Below are 24,878 nucleotides of genomic sequence, written 5' to 3'. Positions count from 1 at the left end.
TTTTATATATTAGCTAATTATATATATATATATATATATATATATATATATATATATATATATATATATATATATATATATATATATATGTATTGGAACATTATGTCATTATTCCAAAATAGGGAGATGAATTGAAAAAGTTCCTAAGTCAAGTCCCACATTGTGTGTTAGTTGAAAATACTCCTTAGTCCCACATTGCTTAGATTAGAAATCTTGGCTAATTTACTTCGTTATATAAGGAAGTCACTTGTTTCATTCCAAAACACACCAAAAACTTATTATGAGTTTTTCCTTCCTCACTCTCATAACTCCGCGTCTTTCGAACTGTTGAAGCGCCAACTTCTCCCCCTTTCTTTCTACTCGTTGAATTTTCCGAGTACTTTCTTGAATTCTCCTTAGAGAATAATGTTAATTTCTCCTCGTTTGAGTTGAGAAATTATCAAGTATAATTTTTTCTTAGATTCTCTTTAGAGAATTATTGAAATTTCTCTTAGTTTGAGAAATTACTACGACTGGTCTTTATACCAGATACTAAGATGGTATTCATACCATATTTGAATGGTCATAGTACCATCTGAGGGTGTATTTCTAGACCGATTATCTACCGTGCAAGTAGTAATCGTATAGTATAGAACTGGGCTGTTTTATCCTGGAGGCGTCGTGGTTATTAAGAGCTGCTTTGCATAATTTTGGCAGTACCGCGAAACGTCTTAAAGAAAGCGTACCGATCCGCGACTCGACCCGGTAATTTCTTTGGTGGCAAACTTGTTAAAATCGTGATCCAACAATTCTAAGACGTTTCGAATTGCCATAGCTACTGAAGAAATTATTGGTACTTCTGCGGATACTTTCTTTGACAAATCGTTCATGTTTGAGAGATGTCACTTCAAATGTTGGTAACAAATGATGATTTTCTTCTTAATGTTGAAAAAGATAGCTAACATTCTGACCGAGGACATTTTGTTGCTCCTTTTGGATCAATCGAACAAACTAACGGTAAGAATATGAGGATTCAAAAGGAACATGTTATTGTTTTGAAGTTGAATTTGTTGCACAGATAAAGCGAACAATTTACAGCTTAGGAAAGAAATCACCTTATAGAAAGAATGATAATAACATTCTGAATGGGATCGATAATGATCTGTATGACTATTACAGTAACTGCGATACTTTAAAATATGTTTAAGAGGCTCTGAAAAACAAATATGACATTGAAGAAGTTGGAGAAAGAAGAATGATTTTAGCGGCTACGTGAAGTATCAGATGGTAGATGAAAGGTCCGTGGAAATTGTCGCCTCGGTTTTTGTGGGATGCGAACTGACTCTTCTTTTTATTTTTGTTGTGTTAATGGTGAAAAATTATTTACATGGTTTGTTAGAAAAACATAAACATAATAAATAAATAAAATATATACTGTATGCGAATGAAATTACTGATAATAATATTGAAAAGGATTTAATGCACAGAAATAAAAATTTAACTAGCAATAAACACGCATAATATTATCTCAATAATTAAACGGCGGTACAACAGACAATACAATATTTAATACTGACAGTACAAATATTACATAAAAAATATAACGAACAGTACGACAAATATAATGAACGGTACATTATTTGAAAGCGACAGATACGAAAAACTTTAAGTATGACGATTAAAAACCCATGCTATAAACAACAGAATATAGATATACGGGAGTGTAAACATCCCAGGTCCGTATTTTTCAGGACTATGTAGACAGAAAAAGGACATGATCACCACAAAAACAGTGATGACCACAAGAAAAAACGTATCCACCCACTTTGCCATTTTTGCCGGGGAAGAAGAGGAAATGATTAGGAGATAATATGATAGGAATTTGGGAGATGAGTGAAATTTGATGTAAGAATTTATGAAAAAAATGAGGGGTATCTATAGAGTAAAAAGAGGGATGGAGACGTTGGGGAATGAAGTGGTACCGCAAAAGGAAAGTTTGAATGATAGTAGAATAAAGTTAGGATTTGATTTGAAAGAAAGAGATTTGAAAAGAAAGAAAGAGATTTTGAAAAGAAAGAAAGAGATTTGGAAAAAGAATATAGTATAAAAAATTAGTGGGAAACAAAAACCAATAATAACTTAATTGTTACTAGTATGATCTGAAACCCCGGACTCTGTGCCTGCAAAATTTAATTCTGTACCAACTGTGTCCGTATCATTTATCTGAAAATAAATCTCAAATAAACAGTGTATGAAGTGATAAACAGTATTTGGCGTTTGTGTAAGAATACATTCAACAGCGAACCAAAATACCGTACAAAAAACACATTCTAAAAACTGAGTATTCATAAAATCAGGATATTTATGAAATAAAATCCAAGATTATATAAAACTCCCAATTTTTAGACAGAAGTCTGTTGCCTTTTTTTTGAAAAAAGATGCGGGCAAATTTTGGGGTATAACAGTTGCCCCTATTCAATCTTTTTAAACCTGAAGAGACCGATTGGAATCTGAAGGTAGAAGATGATTGAATATTTAGATGCCCTGAAAATTTGCACTTACCTCCACCAGAAGTAATGCTGGAATTTGCATTGAATACGGCTTGAGAAATATTGTTGGCGGATCAAAACATTACCTGAGATGGGCTTTCAGATGCCATCTAGTGAATGTGTTGATAGTTTGTTCATCAGAATGAATCCATTGATTATATCTTGATGAAGTGTAATACGGTGAACTGACTTTTTTATCGAAATGTCGCGGTTAAGCAAAAGTCGCCACCGACTTTTATTTTATCCAAATAAGTTAGAAAGGCTAAAAGAACAGGAAAAACCTTTTAAATAAAAAACTGAGTTCGGGGGGTAATTATGCAAAGGGAAGGTGTAAGGCACCCTTTGCATCCATGGTTTTCCATGGGCTCTTAATTGCTTTGCTCTTTAGTTTTGAAGCCAAAAGTTTTAGAAAATGTAAAAAAAGAGTAATAAGGACTTTAGCTCGTAAATGAGCGTAGCCTTATTGAAGATTTATGAGAAAGAATATGAAAAAAAACAGTTTTAGCCAGAGCAAGGCAATTAGGAGCAATTACCTTAAACTTAGACGATAGGTTTCTTTTAGCCTTTCAGGATGAAAGGGTCTATCCATGCCATGAGAGGGCAGGAAGCCTTTTGTTTGGATGTAAACGGGTCATCGCATTATCATTCGCCATAAGAATGACCCATGCCATAGAGAGGCAGGTAGTCTAAGGGAAGGATCAAAATAGCCTTTTCGTAGGCAGCCAGAGGATACCTCAGCCTTTCGTAGGCAACTTCCGAGGGTCGAGATCATGTTTAGTGTATCGAAGGCAGCATCATTAGGGACCCATGATCTAAATCGAGGCAACATGGATGAGGTATCCTCGTATTCGAGGGACTGGCTATTCTGCAAAAAACACAAGGCAACAAGACAACCAGGCAACAGGCAACAGAGAGGTTACCCCAAAAGCGTGCGTGGGTGCAACAATCACGTGATCAGATTCAGATATTTATCTTATAGTTAAGTGATTCTAATTGAATTAACAAGTTGCACTCCCTAGGGTTACTAACCACGGCAATTAATATTGATAAACAATATAATTAAAGCAAATACGAGGAAGGGGAAAATGAAACCAGCGGAGGAAAGGGGAATTGAAACCAGTGGAGGAAAGGGGAATTGAAACCAGCGGGATAATAATATTAATAGGTCTAACACGAGTAATAATAAATAGCAGGGTTTAGGGTTACCGATTATGCGAAGCTTTGGCATTTGGCAAACCCTGAAAAGGTGAAAAAAATAGAAGGCAAAATATATGTGAGTGCATTATCGGTTCAGAGGCAAATACGACTAACCCTAATCACAAATAAAAAAGACAAATGAAATTAGAATGAATAGATAAAGACTTAGCTTTGAATTTGATCTGGTATGGTTGGCGAGAAGCCTCGGGGTTAACCCTGAAAAATGGCAAAGCAAAGGCAAAAAGTAGATGTGAGCGTATGCGGAGTTCAAAAGGTAAACTTTAAAATAAAAGGAAACAAAATAGACTTTAAAATTAAATTGAATACTTAGCTTCGAGTTTGGAAGGCGCGTAGTCGGAAGATCTTGATTAACCCAGAAAAGTGAGACACAAAGAAGAGAAATTTTAGTGCATCGACTGAAAATACACAAACCCTAAACATTTACAAACCCCAATCCTGAACCTAAAAGGGTTATTTAAGAAAACTTATTGTGACCCCTAAAAGGTTTATAAGGCTTAAAATGCGTTAGTGGATAACACCTACCTGAGGTTTCTAGGGTTTATAAATGAATCGAAGTTAACAAACCTAAAAATTAATCATTAATTTTCAATGAATTAATTAAATAAAGTATATACAAAAATAACCGTGTTTATTGTTTAAAAAGAATTAAGAGTTAATTTGCAAAAAAAGTCGAACATTCGACTAAATATCATAATTATATGATGAGTTTAGAAACAAGAAAATAATTTGTAATAATTTATAATTATTAAAACAAATTATATAAGAAATATACAAATAATAAAATTAAAAATAGTTTAGAAATCTTAGCTCTGGATCTTGTGTGGAGGCTTCATGATGGTCTTTGGTGTGTCTGCAGTTTGGTGGCCTTTAGATCTTGTCCGCTGGGGATCCAAGGGTGTTGATAGGAGGACGCACCGTGAGGCTTCAGGGAAGCTACGCACTAGATCTGAAAGCAGGTACAATCAAACAAATAAGTAAAATAAATTGCAGGACGTTGGGTTCGAACCCAGGTCCTCTCAATCATTCATGAGCGCTATTCCACCTGTGCCATGCGGTTTTGATGTTAAATGAATAAAACGAATTGAATAAAAGGAATAAACGTATCTGATTCGTGGATCCAAGCAAATGGTCAACCGGGCCCCACGCACTTAACCACCATCCAATCATGTCATCCTAAAATGCCAACGTTGCAGTCAATGGCCCATCAACTTGCACATGAGCCAATCGAAACACGCCGCAGCGCCATGCTGGCTTTGACCAAAACCTGGGAATATCAAACCACCACCGCTGGTGGTTACTTCCATCGTCTGCAATGAGCCTGTTACCGGACCTGCGAAACCGAACGAAAACGTATGCGAAAAAAGACCTGGTCCACTAATTCGGACCCTGCGAATCCGATGGTGACATTAGTTTGCCATGAAAATGCCTGCAACCTGCCATACGAAGAACAAAACTCCGAAGCCCTAACCATGGTGGCTTCCGTTCTAGGCATTGAAACTCATTCATGATTGTCCCAAACATTCCCAAACATTAACATGAACATAAACAAATGCATAAAGATCATTTATTTTACGTAAAACAAAGGGTTGAGATTCAAAAACTTTTACCAAAGTTGCAACTTTATGAAGATGGTCCTGGGCACGCCTTAAGCTTCACCGACGGTGGGATCACGTTCCTGGAAACCCCAAGGCTCGAATAAGATGATTGGGAGCGACTGCAACTTGCTGCAATCCGTCCCCTTGTATGCCCTAGTTTTCTTAAGATTTTGTAACATGCAAACCCTAACTCTTGGCTGCAAGAACCTAACAAATTCGTCCCCTTTGAATTTTAGGATTCCTCTTCTATATATATGGGTAGGATTAGGTCAGAAATCATGAGAAAATACATTGCATTCATGGGAAAATATTTGATTGAAATATCCATCCAAAATTGCTAAAATTGTCTCAAATCTTGATCACCAAGTCATGAACGAATTTGAGATGATTGGCTGAGTATATTTGATTGATTAATTGATCCAAATTAAATCCAAATCATATCTTTCATTATTTTTACTATTTTATTTAATTAAATCATGAATAAAATGAATTGAATCCATGAAATAATAAGTAAAATAATAAGTAAAATAATAAAAAAAGATGAAATATAATTTTCTAGGGTGTGGATGGGCTTTGGATAAAGATTAGAAAAGAATTCAAGCCCATTTAGAAAAAAGTGCATTTTGGGCAATATCTCTCTTTGTACATCCCTTGAAATTTGGCGAACTTGTGCATCTTGCCATCTCTTCATACTTTAACATTTTTCCATGTTCTTGGACTTTTTGGAAAGCTTGAAGAGTCCTTTAAAAGCTCCTTTGGTTTCATCTCAATTGAGTCTACCATGTTCAAGTTATGAGCTTTGAAAAAAAAAGACTTTTTGCGATCTTTTAGAAGGACCTGTAATGTTTTGGCTCATATCTCTCAAGTGGTGCATTTCTGGCTCTGGCTTGTGAGAGACAAAATTGTAGAGAATTCAATTTCCTTCAAAATGAGCTTTGGATGGAATTCTGATGTTCCATGTAGGAGTTATGGCTGGTCAAAGTTCAATTGACTTTCTTCTAAAAAACCCTAGTTTAGAAACCTTTGGCATTGTTGATTTCTGATATTTCCTTGATGAACCATGATCAATTCTTGATCAAATGGTGAATGATGCTTCAATATGAGGATGTTGACAAAAAATCAAGAGTTTTGACTGTACTTTGACCACAGTTGACTTCTAGGTCAAATCAATCGACTATTGACTTTCTGAGCAATTGAGTGATCAATATTTTGAATTGAACCCTGAATTTTGTCATGGAGGTAATTTGAAGTATCATAGACCATATGAGGTGCCTTGGAGATTTTGATCCATTGATTTTCTTCAGAACAACAAAACCCTAGTTCTTGAACCATTGTTTAGGAGAGAGACTGCATGCTTCCTTCTTGTGTATCTTTGAGCATTTGAAAGTCAGATGGACTGAAATATGAATAAATATGTTGGGCAAATTTTGGGGTATGACAGTTGCCCCTGTTCAATTTTCTTAAACCTGAAGATGTAGAGTGGTTTGTATGCCAGTCGGAATCTGAGGGTAGAAGAGGATTGAACACTAGAATGCCCAGAAATTTGCCCTCGCTGAAGTAGGGACTTTTGTTGGAGATGGGCTTAAAGATGCCATCCAGGTGTTTGGAGAAGATGTATGATTGAGATGGGCTTGAAGGTGCCGTCCGACTTGATATACTTGAGAGTCAGAATGTGTCGTACGTTAGACTGTTTCTGAGGAATAGACTTAGGTTGAGTCGTACGTTAGACTGGGTCTAGTTTGCATCAGCAGATTTCTGGAAAACCGTGCATTAGGCTGAAGGATATGTCGTACGTCAGATCAGATCCAATTTGCATCCGTAGATGTCTGGAAAAACCGTGCGTTAGGTCGAAGGATGAGTCGTGCGTTAGACTGATCCACATTGCATCCGTAGATGTCTGGAAAACCGTGTGTTAGGTTGAAAAATAAGTCGTGCGTTAGACTAATCTCAATTGCATCCTCAGATGTCTGGAAAACCGTGCGTTAGGTCGAGGAATGAGTCGTGCGTTAGACTAATCCCAATTGCATCCTCAGATGTCTGGAAAACCGTGTGTTAGGTTGATGGATAACCCGTGTGTTAGACTAATCTCAATTGCATCCTCAGATGTCTGGAAAAACCGTGCGTTAGGTCGAAGAATAAATCGTGCGTTAGACTATTCTCAATTGCATCCTCAGATGTCTGGAAAACCGTGCGTCAGGTTGAAGGATAAATCGTGCGTTAGACTGATCCAAATTGCATCCGTAGATGACTGGAAAACCGTGCGTTAGGTTGAAGAATAAGTCGTGCGTTAGACTAATCCAATTGCATCCTTAGATGTCTGGAAGGCCGTGCGTTAGGCTGAACTTTGAATGAGATTCGAATCTTCGTAATGTACCTGTCAAATATTGTTAGTTTTTTATGCAATGTTATGGTGCATGAGTTATGTGTTCCTTAAAATAAATGAGGAATGTGCGTATGAAGTAATGTATGCGGTGTATGAATATGTTTATGATTTATGATGTATGACTATGATTTATGCTTCTTGGAACATCTAGATTGAGGAGATAGATTTTTTTCTCTTGTTGTGATTTTGATGTTTTGATCTTTTCTTGGAGATGCTTGGTTGGGGATTTATGATTTTTGCTTGGGGATGATCAGCAACTTGATGTACCCTGATTGGGAATAAAAGATATTAGTAACCCATGTTGGAGAAGAGCAAAGTGTTGGAGAACCGGTAGTGTTGAAGATGTAAACTCTGTTGGGGAGCCATGTCTTTGTCGGGACGAGAGCATTTGAAGATATCTTCTTAATGATTACTCTGTGGGGATATGATCTTGTGAAATCGGAATTATGGGAAAGCATGGGCGCCTTGAACATTGCCCCCAGTATTATAGTAACTACCATTCCGGGATTTGATTAGGACACACCTCTGAATATTGATCAAGATATCTAACTGGACTTGCATGGATTTGCCCCTGTTAGTAGAAACTTTGGAAAGATTCGCCTTGCGAGGACTTTATGAAGTGTGTACTATAGGCGACATGCCCCTAGTACTTAGTATGATGCCCCTGACTAATCGGGAAATAGTTTGAAATCCACTTGTGATGCATGCCTTTGACTTTTTGGCATTTGAGAGATTCTTCGAATCTTGACTGGATTTCCCCAGATTGATTGGGAAAAACGTGCCATGCCCCTTGTATACGTAGGAGACATTGCTTCTTGGAGTAATCTGTGTTGGTCAGGATAACTTTGAGTCATTAGCCATACCCTGTGCAAATTCATTCTGATGCTAACATTTGAAATTATGTAGCAGAATATGTTTAATAATGAATTCATGAGATGCAATGCATACGTCTGTCTTGAGTTTTTTGAAAAAAAACATTAAAACTAGAGATGTAAACGCGTGATATTTGTAAAACATGATGTTTGTAAAAAACAGGATATCAACCTAGCATTTGTAGTAAACCTTAAGGAGTCGGGATACCTTTTTGGTGACAGTATGCTTTCGAACTAACCATGCTTCAATTAGGACTTTCAAGGGTTGTAACGTGGCTTGGTTCACGGTTTAAGAAACAAAGGATAAAGGCTCAAAATTTGATTGTACCCACCCCTCTTCGTGATGATCTTCAGCCCTAAGCTCAGTTAATTTAACTTATGCATTCAGGTTCCAAGAGACTTTTGGATTTGCACCTTTGATAATGATGATGGTTCACAAGCAAAGAGAACTTTTGAGATGGCAGTCACTTCTTCCTTTTGGTAGTCACAACATTGTGTTGCTCAGGGATTTATTGACTTCTCTTTTTTCATCTTTTTGATATCCCTAACTTTTGCCTGAACTGTCTATTTTGAGCTTACAGTCAGCGGGATGCCTTGATTTTTGCCTAAGTCTTCTTTTTGATTTTTGACTTAGCAGGTTTTTCTTTGTATATATGTTTTTTCATTTTTTTTGTTTTTGAAAGATATTGACTGCCTTGCTTAATGATTGATGAACCATTATTGGCTTTTGATTGACATCTCCAACACTTCTTTGAAGTGTGCGGATGAACACTTGTGATTGAAACCTTTGTTGAAAGGTGTACTGAATGATTCTCTTAAAATAGAATGCACAGCCAAATTAACTGAGAACTACCCTACCCCAGGTTATGATCAAGGGTTTTAATTAGTACAAGAAAGAAACTTCTACTTCTTAGGCTCAAAGGGGTTGACGAGGGATTAACATCCTTATATCTCCACTGTTTAGGAATTGAAACAATGCCTGTACATCGTCAGCATAGTCCGCTCAAAAGCATATTGTATATGGTTGCGGTATCGTTTTCGCCATCCTCCCTTAAAAGGCTTACAGCTTAGCAGGAGTTGAATATCACAAAACACATGCAAAGTAAAGACATAATTTAAAATGAGTGATAGCGAAATAATTAATTCAAGACAAGCATATGCAATGCACTGATGATGATTATTAAAACAGATAATGTCTATCATAAGTCGAATGTTTAAACAAACAGGAAAGAAATTGCAAATGGAAGTAGAGCTAATGATCCAAAAGTGCATCCTTCTAGACGTTAATAAGTCTTGTCATGACTAGGCGTAGGAGCGGTGATCACCACAGGAGTTTCGGAAGGGTTGAATTTGATTTCCCCGTTATCGATTAGATCTTGAATCTTATTCCTCAATGTCCAGCAATTGTTTTTGTAATGTCCAGGAATGTTGGAATGGTACGCGCACCTCGCATTGAGTTTATAGCAGAGGTGTTAGGATTCTTAGGAGCATCCCTAAGAGTAATCAATCTGATCTTCAACGGATGTTGTAATGTCTGAGCCGACGACATATTGATTTTGGTGAATTGACGCTTAGGTGCATCTGGCTTGCGTCGTTGTTGTGGAACTGGTGTAAAGATTCAGAGTATCCGGGGTTCGAGCTTCCGGAATGTGTATATGATAAGAATGTTTCAGAATGTCCGGGGTTCGAGCCTCCAGAATGTATATCTGATTGGAGTGTTTCAGAAGTCTGGGGGTCAAGCTTCCAGAATGTTCATCTGATTGGAAATTTCAGAATGTCCGGGGTTCGAGCTTCCGGAATATATATCTGATTGGAATGTTTCAGAAGTCTGGGGGTCAAGCTTCCAGAATGTTCATCTGATTGGAACTTTCAGAATGTCCGGGGTTCGAGCTTCCGGAATGTATATCTGATTGGAATGTTTCAGAAGTCTGGGGGTCAAGCTTCCAGAATGTTCATCTAATTAGGATTGATTTGTTGATGGTATTTTTCTGACCAGTTGGTCGACCTGAAAGGGAAAGTTAGTTTTATGTGATGTTATGAATGCAAATGCAATCTTATCAAGGATCTTTAGGAATAAAGTTAGCAAAATTAGAAAATGGTTTGGTCGCGTCTTTGTCTGAAGAATTCTGACTTTTGTCTTTGAATGTCTTTCTTTGAGAATCAAGCTCACCATATCCAGTGGGTCATCGCCTCTGATTCAGGATATCTCTGAATTTGAAGGTACATGGCTAGAGGAAAATAAATCCTCTTGCCCCTTGATAGGTACTGAGCCTTTGAATTGGAAGGTATAAGGCCAAAGGAAAATAAATCCTTTTGCCCCTTGATAGGTGCAGTGTCTTTGAATTGGAAGGTACGTGACCAGAGGAAAATAAATCCTCTTGCCCCTAGATAGGAATTCAGTCCTTGATAAAAGCACCTGAAATTGTGCGCCCTAAATTCCTAAGATCCTTGAAAGGGTTAGTTAAATCATGTTATGCTTATGATGTCATGATGTCATGTGAATGCAATGCATTAGGCGTAGTGTGAGATAGTAAGGACAAATAAGTCATTTTAACAAAACCTGCAAGGAAACGAAGGTTAGTAGCGAACCACAAACAAGTCACACAAGTCACACAATTTATGGCTTAAGGCTTGCATGGAGTCTGATCAGGTGTTCTTCCCAAGGGTATTTCTATGGATAAGGAGATTTCAGCAACAGGTTCTATAAGTTATCCAGAATTGTCAGCCCTTCTAAAGCACCCTCGGACATGATGCATTCGCACCATGCAATGATACTTTGAGAAAGGACCTATCTGAATTGTAGCATCGGGTAGCGACTAGTTCTCAACATTTGTCAAGAGTAGTCCCCCCACTACGTTCCTAAAGGCCAGGATGGGTTAAGGGTAACTAAAGGTCCTTGAGCTCCGGCGCACCCACAGACACATACATAGACCCCCCTCATTTGAGAAAGGTGTGCATATGCTATGGAGTCCTAACTCAAGTGTGAACTTCATATTGACTCATCTCCCACATATGTGAAAGAGGTCGCCATGACTATGCCACTCCTAATCTTAAGTGTTCTTGAATCCGGGTGTAGGATTCGTCCTTTAGTTAATTCCCAAAACAACCCTGAAAAATAAAGCAAGCAAAGAAAACAATAGAATACAATTAAGTGATCCTAAACTTTTAAGGTAACCCCTCTTTTATTCGAAAAAATCCCCAGCAGAGTCGCCAGTTCTGTAATACGGTGAACTGACTTTTTTATCGAAATGTCGCGGTTAAGCAAGAGTCGCCACCGACTTTTATTTTATCCAAATAAGTTAGAAAGGCTAAAAGAACAGGAAAAACCTTTTAAATAAAAAGCTGAGTTCGGGGAGTAATTATGCAAAGAAAAGGTGTAAGGCACCCTTTGCATCCATGGTTTTCCATGGGCTCTTAATTGCTTTGCTCTTTAGTTTTGAAGCCAAAAGTTTTAGAAAATGTAAAAAAAGAGTAATAAGGACTTTAGCTCGTAAATGAACGTAGCCTTATTGAAGATTTATGAGAAAGAATATGAAAAAAACAGTTTTAGTCAGAGCAAGGCAATTAGGAGCAATTACCTTAAACTTAGACGATAGGTTTCTTTTAGCCTTTCAGGATGAAAGGGTCTATCCATGCCATGAGAGGGCAGGAAGCCTTTCGTTTGGATGTAAACGGGTCATCGCATTATCGTTCGCCATAAGACTGACCCATGCCATAGAGAGGCAGGTAGTCTAAGGGAAGGATCAGAATAGCCTTTTCGTAGGCAGCCAGAGGATACCTCAGCCTTTCGTAGGCAACTTCCGAGGGTCGAGATCATGTTTAGTGTATCGAAGGCAGCATCATTAGGGACCCATGATCTAAATCGAGGCAACATGGCTGAGGTATCCTCGTATTCGAGGGACTGGCTATTCTGCAAAAAACACAAGGCAACAAGGCAACCAGGCAACAGGCAACAGAGAGGTTATCCCAAAAGCGTGTGTGGATGCAACAATCACGTGATCAGATTCAGATATTTATCTTATAGTTAAGTGATTCTAATTGAATTAACAAGTTGCACTCCCTAGGGTTACTAACCACGGCAATTAATATTGATAAAAAATATAATTAAAGCAAATACGAGGAAGGGGAAAATGAAACCAGCAGAGGAAAGGGGAATTGAAACCAGCGGAGGAAAGGGGAATTGAAACCAGCGGGATAATAATATTAATAGGTCTAACACGAGTAATAATAAATAGCAGGGTTTAGGGTTACCGATTATGCGAAGCTTTGGCATTTGGCAAACCCTGAAAAGGTGAGAAAAATAGAAGGCAAAATATATGTGAGTGCATTATCGGTTCAGAGGCAAATACGACTAACCCTAATCACAAATAAAAAAGACAAATGAAATTAAAATGAATAGATAAAGACTTAGCTTTGGATTTGATCTGGTATGGTTGGCGAGAAGCCTCGGGGTTAACCCTGAAAAATGGCAAAGCAAAGGCAAAAAGTAGATGTGAGCGTATGCGGAGTTCAAAAGGTAAACTTTAAAATAAAAGGAAACAAAATAGACTTTAAAATTAAATTGAATACTTAGCTTCGGGTTTTGAAGGCGCGTAGTCGGAAGATCTTGATTAACCCTGAAAAGTGAGACACAAAGAAGAGAAATTTTAGTGGATCGACTGAAAATACACAAACCCTAAACATTTACAAACCCCAATCCTGAACCTAAAAGGGTTATTTAAGAAAACTTATTGTGACCCCCAAAAGGTTTATAAGGCTTAAAATGCGTTAGTGGATAACACCTACCTGAGGTTTCTAGGGTTTATAAATGAATCGAAGTTAACAAACCTAAAAATTAATTATTAATTTTCAATTAATTAATTAAATAAAGTATATACAAAAATAACCGTTTTTATTGTTTAAAAAGAATTAAGAGTTAATTTGCAAAAAAGTCGAACATTTGACTAAATATCATAATTATATGATGAGTTTAGAAACAAGAAAATAATTTGTAATAATTTATAATTATTAAAACAAATTATATAAGAAATATGCAAATAATAAAATTAAAAATAGTTTAGAAATCTTAGCTCTGGATCTTGTGTGGAGGCTTCATGATGGTCTTTGGTGTGTCTGCAGTTTGGTGGCCTTTAGATCTTGTCCGCTGGGGATCCAAGGGTGTTGATAGGAGGACGCACCGTGAGGCTTCAGGGAAGCTACGCACTGGATCTGAAAGCAGGTACAATCAAACAAATAAGTAAAATAAATTGCAGGACGCTGGGTTCGAACCCAGGTCCTCTCAATCATTCATGAGCGCTATTCCACCTGTGCCATGCGGTTTTGATGTTAAATGAATAAAACAAATTGAATAAAAGGAATAAACGTATCTGATTCATGGATCCAAGCAAATGGTCAACCGGGCCCCACGCACTTAACCACCATCCAATCATGTCATCCTAAAATGCCAACGTTGCAGTCAATGGCCCATCAACTTGCACATGAGCCAATCGAAACACGCCGCTGCGCCATGCTGGCTTTGACCAAAACCTGGGAATATCAAACCACCACCGCTGGTGGTTACTTCCATCGTCTCCAATGAGCCTGTTACCGGACCTGCGAAACCGAACGAAAACGTATGCGAAAAAAGACCTGGTCCACTAATTCGGACCCTGCGAATCCGATGGTGACATTAGTTTTCCATGAAAATGCCTGCAACCTGCCATACGAAGAACAAAACTCCGAAGCCCTAACCATGGTGGCTTCCGTTCTAGGCATTGAAACTCATTCATGATTGTCCCAAACGTTCCCAAACATTAACATGAACATAAACAAATGCATAAAGATCATTTATTTTACGTAAAACAAAGGGTTGAGATTCAAAAACTTTTACCAAAGTTGCAACTTTATGAAGATGGTCCTAGGCACGCCTTAAGCTTCACTGACGGTGGGATCACGTTCCTGGAAACCCCATGGCTCGAATAAGATGATTGGGAGCGACTGCAACTTGCTGCAATCCGTCCCCTTGTATGCCCTAGTTTTCTTGAGATTTTGTAACATGCAAACCCTAACTCTTGGCTGCAAGAACCTAACAAATTCGTCCCCTTTGAATGTTAGGATTCCTCTTCTATATATATGGGTAGGATTAGGTCAGAAATCATGAGAAAATACATTGCATTCATGGGAAAATATTTGATTGAAATATCCATCCAAAATTGCTAAAATTGTCTCAAATCTTGATCACCAAGTCATGAACGAATTTGAAATGATTGGCTGAGTATATTTGATTGATTAATTGATCCAAATTAAATCCAAATCATATCTTTCATTATTTTTACTATTTTATTTAATTAAATCATGAATAAAATGAATTGAATCCATGAAATAATAAGTAAAATAATAAGTAAAATAATAAAAAAAGATGAAATATACTTTTCTAGGGCGTGGATGGGCTTTGGATAAAGATTAGAAAAGAATTCAAGCCCATTTAGAAAAAAGTGCATTTTGGGCAATATCTCTCTTTGTACATCCCTTGAAATCTGGCGAACTTGTGCATCTTGCCATCTCTTCATACTTTAACATTTTTCCATGTTCTTGGACTTTTTGGAAAGCTTGAAGAGTCCTTTAAAAGCTCCTTCTGGTTTCATCTCAATTGAGTCTACAATGTTCAAGTTATGAGCTTTGAAAAAAATGACTTTTTGCGATCTTTTAGAAGGACCTGTAATGTTTTGGCTCATATCTCTCAAATGGTGCATTTCTGGCTCTGGCTTGTGAGAGACAAAATTGTAGAGAATTCAATTTCCTTCAAAATGAGCTTTGGATGGAATTCTGATGTTCCATGTAGGAGTTATGGCTGGTCAAAGTTCAATTGACTTTCTTCTAAAAAACCCTAATTTAGAAACCTTTGGCATTGTTGATTTCTGATATATCCTTGATGAACCATGATCAATTCTTGATCAAATGGTGAATGATGCTTCAATATGAGGATGTTGACAAAAAATCAGGAGTTTTGACTGTACTTTGACCACAGTTGACTTCTAAGTCAAATCAATCGACTATTGACTTTTTGAGCAATTGAGTGATCAATATTTTAAATTGAACCCTGAATTTTGTCATGGAGGTAATTTGAAGTATCATAGACCATATGAGGTGCCTTGGAGCTTTTGATCCATTGATTTTCTTCAGAACAACAAAACCCTAGTTCTTGAACCATTGTTTAGGAGAGAGACTGCATGCTTCCTTCTTGTGTATCTTTGAGCATTTGAAAGTCAAATGGACTGAAATATGAATAAATATGTTGGGCAAATTTTGGGGTATGACATGAAGGATTTAAACCTCTGTGTTGACCGTTACAGAACCGTCCGAGGTTACCGCTTTAAATCTTGGAGGTTGATCGTTACAGAACTGTCTAAAGTTTCCGCTTTAGATTTTGAATGTTGATCGTTACAGAACCGTCCGAGGTGTCCGCTTTAGATCTTGAAGATTGATTGCTTTAAGGAACCGTCTGAGGTATCGACTTAGATCTGAAGGTAGATCATTAAGGAACCGTCCAAGGTATCGACTTAGATCTTGAAGGTAGATCATTAAGGAACCGTCCAAGGTATCGACTTAGATCTGAAGGATTTGAAGTTGTTTATTCGACTGTGGTATAGCCTGGAAATGTCAGAATAAGTCACCATTAGACCGTATCTGCTTTGCTTGTTTAGAGTTGATAAGTGGTTTGGAAAGAGAGAGCTCTTCAGAATGAATCTTTGGTTCGATTAATCTTAGAGGAATGCTTGTCTGGACAGAACCCGAGAGAATACTGCATGTGATTGAGAATAACTTGCTGAGGATATTCGTCCACTTGAAAAACCAAGTTAGTGACATGCAATGTCATGATGCATGTAATGTATATGTTGAGATTCTCAAACTAAATGAGAACCATGCATGTTATGTATGCGTTTGTCATGAAACATTATATGCTATGTATGAATATGCGTATGATGTATGGACATGATTTATGCAGTTTAGAGCGTATCAAACTTCTGGTTGGGAAAATAAATCCCTGTTTGTTATTTTGGAAACGATGGCATTATGACCGTTGATGATCATTGCTATCTCGTTCGAGTACACTCAGCTGGGGAAACTTCCTTATGGACCAGGATGCTCTGTTGAGGGATCTTTGACTACCGCTTGGGGATGAAGGTAACTTGAAGGTTCTGATTTTGATGCACCCTGACTGGGAATAAGAGAGATGTGTAATCCTCCGATGCACTATTTGATCAAGCCTTGGTGTGGAGGATCCAACCTTCTGGGGATAGTGATCTTGAACAGCCCTGCTGGGGAATAAGGAGTATGAACAAACATCCGATGTAATAGATAGGGCCCCTCGAATCATATTGTTGGAGAGGGAAATCTCATCGAGGATTCTGCTGAGAAATGTATCTCTGTTGGGGAAGTGTTTCTTCTGATGCCCGTACCCAGTATCAGTGATGAAACATTCCTTCGGGGAATTAATTGGGCCTTGCTTATCCGGAGATAACTCCTTGAAGATTGCTTTGTGGGGGATATTCCCATGCCGCTGGTTTCGGGATGATGTCCATATGATTGGGACATTACTTGAATGCTATTCCTGTTTTTTTATAAACATCAATCATATTCAAATGCATATGTTCATTCAAAATTATCATCGGGACGTTTACGTATTCAAAACAGAAAAAGTGAAAACATTGATTTTGAGCATGAACTGTATTGATTTGAAAGAGAGCCATAATAGGCGATTAGTACAAGGAGACAAAAATCCTAGTTGTAGGAAGTTGTCATAAAACTTTGAAAAGCATTTATAAAGGAAAATAGCTATGTGAAAACAATCCAGTCAAGTTTCAACTCTGCTATTGCCAATCTGTCTTCGAGTATCTCATCCCTCACTTGTTGGAAGAAAATGATTGGACTGATTGGTGCCTTTCGGACCTTTGATGTGTTGAACCTTGAAGGTGAATAGGTAGCCAAACGGGACATAGTCATTCACTTTATTTCCCTAACTTTTGCCTAGGCCGCCTTTTCAGGTTTCCAGCCTACCGGGATAATTATTTTTTTTTAGTCTCTAATTTTTGCCTGGATCGCCCTTTCAGGTTTTCAATCCACCGAGGCGCTCATTTTTGCCTAAGTCGCCCTTTCAGGTTTTTAACTTAGCGAGCTTTTCTTTTCTTTAAGCGAAGTACTTTTTGACTATGTCCGCATTTACAAGGTGTGGGAAATCCTCGCCATCCATAGTGGTAAGCAACATGGCTCCGCCGGAGAATACTTTCTTGATTACAAATGGTCCCTCATAAGTGGGAGTCCACTTGCCCCTGGGATCACCCTGTGGTAAGATGATACGTTTGACAACCAAATCACCGGTTTGATATGCCTGACTTTTGACTTTTCTGTTGAAAGCTTTGATCATACGTTTCTGGTACAACTGACCATGACAAATAGCCGTAAGCCTCTTCTCATCAATCAAGTTTATCTGATCCAACCGAGTCTGAATCCAATCGTCTTCGTCTAGATCAGCTTCTTTCATAATCCTTAAGGAAGGAATCTGAATTTCAATTTGAAGAACTGCCTCCATACTATAGACTAAGGAGAATGGAGTTGCCCTTGTTGAGGTACGTGCTGATGTGCGATAACCATGAAGAGCAAAAGGTAACATCTCATGCCAGTCTTTGTAGGTTACTGTCATCTTTTGTATGATCTTCTTGATGTTCTTGTTGGCAGCTTCCACCGCGCCATTCATCTTTGGTCGATATGGGGATGAATTATGATGTTTGATCTGGAACTACGTGCAGAGTTCGGTAATCATCCTGTTGTTTAAATTTGTGCCATTGTCTGTGATGATCCTTTCAGGGACGCCATACCGACAAATGAGATTGTGCTTGATAAACTGGGCCACAACATTTTTGGTGACTGAAGCAAACGAGGCTGCCTCTACCTATTTTGTGAAGTAGTCAATAGCGACCAGGATAAAACGATGTCCGTTGGAGGCAGTAGGCTTGATTTCTCCAATCATATCAATACCCCACATTGCAAAAGGCCAAGGAGCCGTCAGAACGTTTAATGGGACTGGAGGTACATGTACTTTGTCGGCGTATATCTGGCATTTGTGACAAGTTCTGGAGTGATGATGGCAGTCTGTCTCCATGGTAGACCAGTAGTAACCTGCTCTCAAAATCTTTTTAGCCATTGTATGTCCACTTGAATGAGTACCAAAGGTACCGTCGTGTATATCTTCCATAATCTGTTTCGCTTTCTTCTTGTTCACACAACGAAGCAGAGTTGAGTCATGATTGCGTTTGTACAGGGTTCCATTACTTAGAAAGAATTTGGCAGCAAATCTTCTTAGAAACATTCTGTCATTAATGGATGCCCTTTCAGGATACTCCTGAGCTTCGAGATATCTTTTTACATCATGGAACCACGATTTTTCTTCCACTCCTTCGGTATTGATCTCGTTGCAATAGGCTGGTTCATCCTGTCTGTAAATGGTGATCATAGGCGCCTCATTGTCCCACCTGACTTTGAACATAGATGACATGGTAGCTAAAGCATCGGCCAATTGATTTTCTTCTCGCGGGATATGTTCAAAAGTGATTTCTTCAAAGTAAGGAATCAAACTTAGCACATGTTCTTTGTAAGGAATTAGATTCGGGTGCTTTGTGTCCCGTTCTCCTTTAACTTGATAAATTACAAGGGCCGAGTCTCCGTAGACCTCCAGGAACTTGATTCTCAGATCGATTGCAGCTTTGAGACCCAAAATGCATGCTTCGTACTCGGCTATATTGTTAGTGCAGTTGAAACATAATCTGGCAGTGAATGGTGTATGTCCTCCTGCAGGAGAAATGATCACAGCTCCGATGCCATTGCCAAGCGCATTAGAGGCTCCATCAAAAATCATAGTCCATCGGGACCCTGGCTCGGGTCCTTCCTCCGGTTCGGGTTGTTCGTAGTCAGTAACTAGCATAATGTCTTCATCTGGGAAGTCAAAGTTCAACGCTTGATAATCATCCACTTCTTGATGAGCCAGATGATCAGCTACTACACTTCCTTTGATCGCCTTTTGCGAAGTGTACTGGATGTCATACTCTGTTAAGATCATTTGCCATCTTGCTATTCTTCCAGAGAGAGCAGGTTTTTCGAACACATATTTGATAGGATCCATTTTGGAGATCAGCAAAGTGGTATGGTTTAGCATATACTGTCTTAGTCGGCGAGTCGCCCATGCCAAGGCACAGCAAGTTTTCTCGGGCAATGAGTATCTTGTTTCACAATCAGTAAACTTTTTGCTAAGATAGTAGATTGCATGCTCTTTTCGGCCAGACTCGTCATGTTGCCCCAGTACACACCCCATTGAATCTTCTAACACTGTTAGGTATATTATCAGAGGTCTTCCTTCCATTGGTGGTAACAAGATTGGTGGTTTTTGAAGATATTCTTTGATCTTATCAAAGGCTAATTGGCATTTGTCGTTCCATCTTTCTACTTGATCTTTCTTCAACAATTTGAAGATTGGCACACAAGTAGTAGTCATATGGGCAATAAATTTGGCGATGTAGTTCAGACGTCCCAGGAATCCTCTGACTTGTTTCTTGGTACGGGGTATGGGCATTTCTTGAATGGCTTTGACCTTGGCAGGATCAACTTCAATACCCTTGCTGCTGACAATGAAACCTAAGAGTTTACCGGATCTTACTCCAAAGGTACACTTGTTCGGATTCAGTCGCAACCTGTACTTCTTGAGTCTGTCAAACAGCTTGTGCAGATGACCCAGATGTTCTTCTTCGATGTTGGACTTTGCAATCATATCATCCACATAAACCTCTATTTCCTGATGAATCATATCATGGAACATAGCTACCATTGCACGCTGATACGTTGCTCCTGCATTCTTTAAACCAAAGGGCATTACTTTGTAACAAAAGGTTCCCCAGGGTGTTGTTAAGGTCGTCTTTTCCATTTCTTCTGGCGCCATCTTGATCTGATTGTAACTTGAGAATCCGTCCATAAAAGAAAATACCTTGCATTGTGCAGTATTGTCAACCAGTACATCGATGTGAGGTAAAGGGAAATCATCCTTGGGGCTTGCCCGATTTAGATCTCTGTAGTCTACACACATTCTGACTTTCCCGTCTTTTTTAGGTACAGGCACGATGTTAGCTATCCATGGAGGATAACTCACAACTTTTAGAAAGCCAGCATTGAATTGCTTCTCAACCTCGTCTTTGATCTTCTTGGACATGTCGGGCCTACTTCTCCGTAGCTTCTGTTTAACTGGAGTGCTACCTTCTTTGATCGGCAAGCGATGGACCACAATATCGGTATCGAGACCAGGCATATCTTCGTAGGACCAAGCGAATATCTCGACGTATTCTTGTAACATTTGAATCAGTCTTTGCTTAACACTGTCTTCTAAATCAGCCCCTATCTTGACTTCTTTCTTTTCTTCGTCACTGCCCAGGTTGATAACCTCAATTGGTTCTTCATGTGGCTGTATAGTCTTGTCTTCCTGCTCTAATAGCCTTGCAAGTTCCCTAGGTACTTCACAATCTTCCTCACTTTCCTCCTCAGTTTGGTAGATCGGATTTTCAAAGTCATGACTGGCAATAGCAGAATCGTTATCAACAGGATCCAGAGTGAATGTGAATCTGCATTTATTATGTGGGTGTGTGTAAGAATACATAGCTATTTGAAAACGAATAAAGTAAAGAAAGAAACAAAAAGGATCGCAAAATTTGAATATGCAAACGTCCCATGATTTTATTGAATGAACATATGATCATGGTATGACAAACCCTTATAAAAAGGACCAGTGTGCTTCGGGCAAGGCACCTGGCTTTTAAGTTTATGGTTCGATAGTACAGGAACCATTTTTATTTTTGAACATGTAAACAACGAAAACAGGAAATTGCATTTACTCCTGATCAAAGGAGATAACATCTTCAGCTTCCCAGTTGTTCAATCCATTGTTGTGAGTGAGGAATATCCAGTTGCCCCAGTTGCAGTTGTCTTCTTCGTCTTCCACAGCATTGACCTCTTTGGTGACGAGACGGGCTGTTGATCCTTCAGGATGAGCAAGATGCTCTGCTGGATATGAGAGCCCAGGCTGAGGTACCTCTGTTGGCTGAGAGAGATACTCGATAAGACCGTCCCATCCAGTTGGGATGATGTCTTTGATAGAGACTTGTGCACTCTGGGGAGCAGTGTACTTCACCAGAAAATCATTCTTGCCATTTGGTGTTTCCCAGACTTCTTCAGGAGTGACAGGGCTTGTGATTGTCATATTGTCTTCGAAATGTTCATCCCATCCAGTTGGGACAATGTCTTCAATGGCGATTCTTGAGCTCAAGGGAGCGAAATATTTCACCATAAAGTCATACTTGCCACTTGGCTCTCCCAATGTACCCCAGACTTCTTTTGGAATAGGTGGACTAGGTGGACTTTGGTATTGCTTAGCAATGGAACCTGTGATACATATGTCATCCTCGAACTGATCATCCCATCCATTTGGGAAAACATCTTCAATGGCAATCAAAGAACTCTGAGGACCAGTGTACTTTACTAGAAAGTCGTACTTACCGCTCGGTTCTCCCAAAGTATCCCAAACCTCTTTGGGAACGGGTGGAACTTCTTTTGGATGTTGCTTAGTAATAAGGTTTGAGATCACTTTGTCGTCTTCGATAGCATTTACTCCTTGGCTGATGAAATGTGACATTAACCCTCCAGAACAAGGACTTTGATCATTCTTCTGAATTCCATTAGCATAGCCCAGACCTAGCTTATCGAACTTGTAAGGCACATCAAGGAGTTGTCCCCAAATTGTGCAACCACCCTCTTCGATCACAGCCTTAGCATCTTTGAGAGAAACCATTGTTGGAGTTATTCTTGTAGCAGGAGTAGCAGAAATATGTTTGGCAGTAGAGACAGCTGGAGGGACCATCTCAAAAGATTGGTAGGGGGTTTCGACGAATTCACCATCCATCTCAACATACTTGGAACTACTCAGGTGGCTAACCACATATTCTTCTTCACCATAAACCGTGACGACCTTGCCTTTTATCGGATATTTTAACTTCTGATGCAGGGTAGAAGTTACAGCGCTTGCCCTATGTATCCAAGGGCGTCCTAGTAAACAGGAGTACGCTGGATGAATTTCCATCACGTAAAAGGTAGAATCAAAGATCTGAGAGCCTACTCTGATTGGGAGCTTAACTTCTCCGTATACTGTTCTTGTTGACCCGTCGAAAGCCCTTACCACAACATTGCTTGGTTGTAACACAACTCCTTCGAAGTCAAGTTTCTCCAGTACTACTTTTGGTAACACATTTAATGAGGAACCATTGTCCACCAGCACATGAGACAAAGTGGTACCTTTACATTCAATAGAAATGTGTAGGGCTTTATTGTGATTTTTTCCGGTAGGGGTTAAATCAGCATCAGAGAAACCGAGACTGTTATCCACTGTTAGACTGGCAACACAATTTTCAAATTGGTCGACTGAAATCTCTTGTGGTACATGTGCAGCTTTCAAGAATTTCATCAGGGCCTTGGCATGGGCTTCTGAATACCTCAACAGAGATAGCATTGAAATCTTTGAAGCAGTGTGCCCCAGTTGTTCGAAAATATTGTAATCACTTTTGTAGATGATTTTCAATATCTCCTCCATTTCTTGCCTCGAAGGATCTTCAACAGTGACTTCAACAGGTACTTGAACTGGTTCAATTAATGGCTCTTTGCCTCGAGCATTGACATCTTGATTAGGAACTAGGACCTGGACTGGAGTAGTAGTAACATTTGGAGAAATTTCTGGCGAAAAGATTCTTCCACTTCTTGTAATCTTACTAGTCCCCACAATATTATCAACAGCTGGATTAGTAACATTCACGGCCTCTTCAGTCGAGGTGTCTTGTTTAAGTCCATGGACATAAACATTCGCGCCATAACTCCACGGAACAACTTTGTCTGAGGAATATGGAAATGGAGCCGGATTGGTGATGATTACAGATGCTACTCTGGGTGCAGCAGAAATCCCGAAGGGAGCCTTGGTAGGGATTTTCAATGGTACGTTAGAAACCACTGAGACGTCCTCCATCTTCATCCCATTTGAAAAACCTTCGCACAAATTGTCTATAGAAGGGAGCTTCTCAAACATAATGGTACGACGATCCATCCACTTTTGAATTCCTCTTTTCAGGTTTTCACAACCATTGGGTAGGTGTGCACAATAATAGCAATCAGGGTCACAACCTAGAAATAAACCAGCTTGTATTAGCTTTCTTTGGATTTCAAGGAGCGGAGTTGACAGTTCTCTCACATCACGGATATAAACAGTGTCCATGATAGCATTAACGGTCTTGTCATGTTTTGGCATAGGCGCAGTGATGACATTTGGAGTCTCTAGAGGATCGAATTCAATTTCCCCAGCATCTATCATGTCTTGTATTTTATTTTTCAGGGCCCAACAGTGATCTGCATCATGTCCAGGACAATTGGAATGGTATGCACATGTTGCGTCGGGGCGATAACTAGGAGAGGAAGTGTTGACATTCTTCGGAGGGTCCTTCAATGTAATCATATTTGCTTTTAACAAGTGCTGCAATGCTTGAGAGATTGGCATATTGATTTTGGTGAAGTTTCTTCTCGGTGCATCTGGTCGACGCGTATACTTCGGCGGTTGATCTTTTTGAGGTGCAGACGCAGAGATCAGAACAGCCCCTACAGATTGGTGATACTCACTTTTGTTGCGACTCTTCTGACTATGCACTGTATTGACTTCATTTCTCCCACTGATGGGCCTCTTTGTAGTACCAGAGGAGGAGCCTCTTTGAATTTTTCTGCTTTGAATGCCGCTTTCGACACGCTCTCCAGTTAATATCAGGTCAGTGAAACCTGACGACGAGCTTCCCAGCAAGTGATTGTAAAAAGTGCCAGTTAAAGTGCCCATGAACATGTCGACCAACTCACGATCAGATAAGGGAGGTTGAACCCTTCCAGCTAGATCTCTCCATTTTTGTGCATACTCTTTGAAGCTTTCTTTTGGTGCCATGGTCATGCCCCGTAGTTGAGTACGGGTTGGTGCAAGGTCCGCGTTGTATTGATACTGTTTGTAGAAAGCAGCAGCCAAATCTTCCCAGGTGTGAACTTTTGTACTTTCCAGTTGGTAGTACCACTCGAGTTGTGTACTCGACAGACTTTCCAGGAAGAAATGAATCCACAATTTTTTATCCGCCGTATGAGGTTGTATTTTTCTCACATAGGACCTTAGATGCAGCTTTGGGCAAGAGACTCCATC

This window comes from Vicia villosa, linkage group LG2 (assembly GCF_029867415.1).
Source record: "Vicia villosa cultivar HV-30 ecotype Madison, WI linkage group LG2, Vvil1.0, whole genome shotgun sequence".
In the NCBI taxonomy this organism is placed as follows: Eukaryota; Viridiplantae; Streptophyta; class Magnoliopsida; order Fabales; family Fabaceae; genus Vicia; species Vicia villosa.
This window is presented reverse-complemented; position numbering follows the sequence as displayed.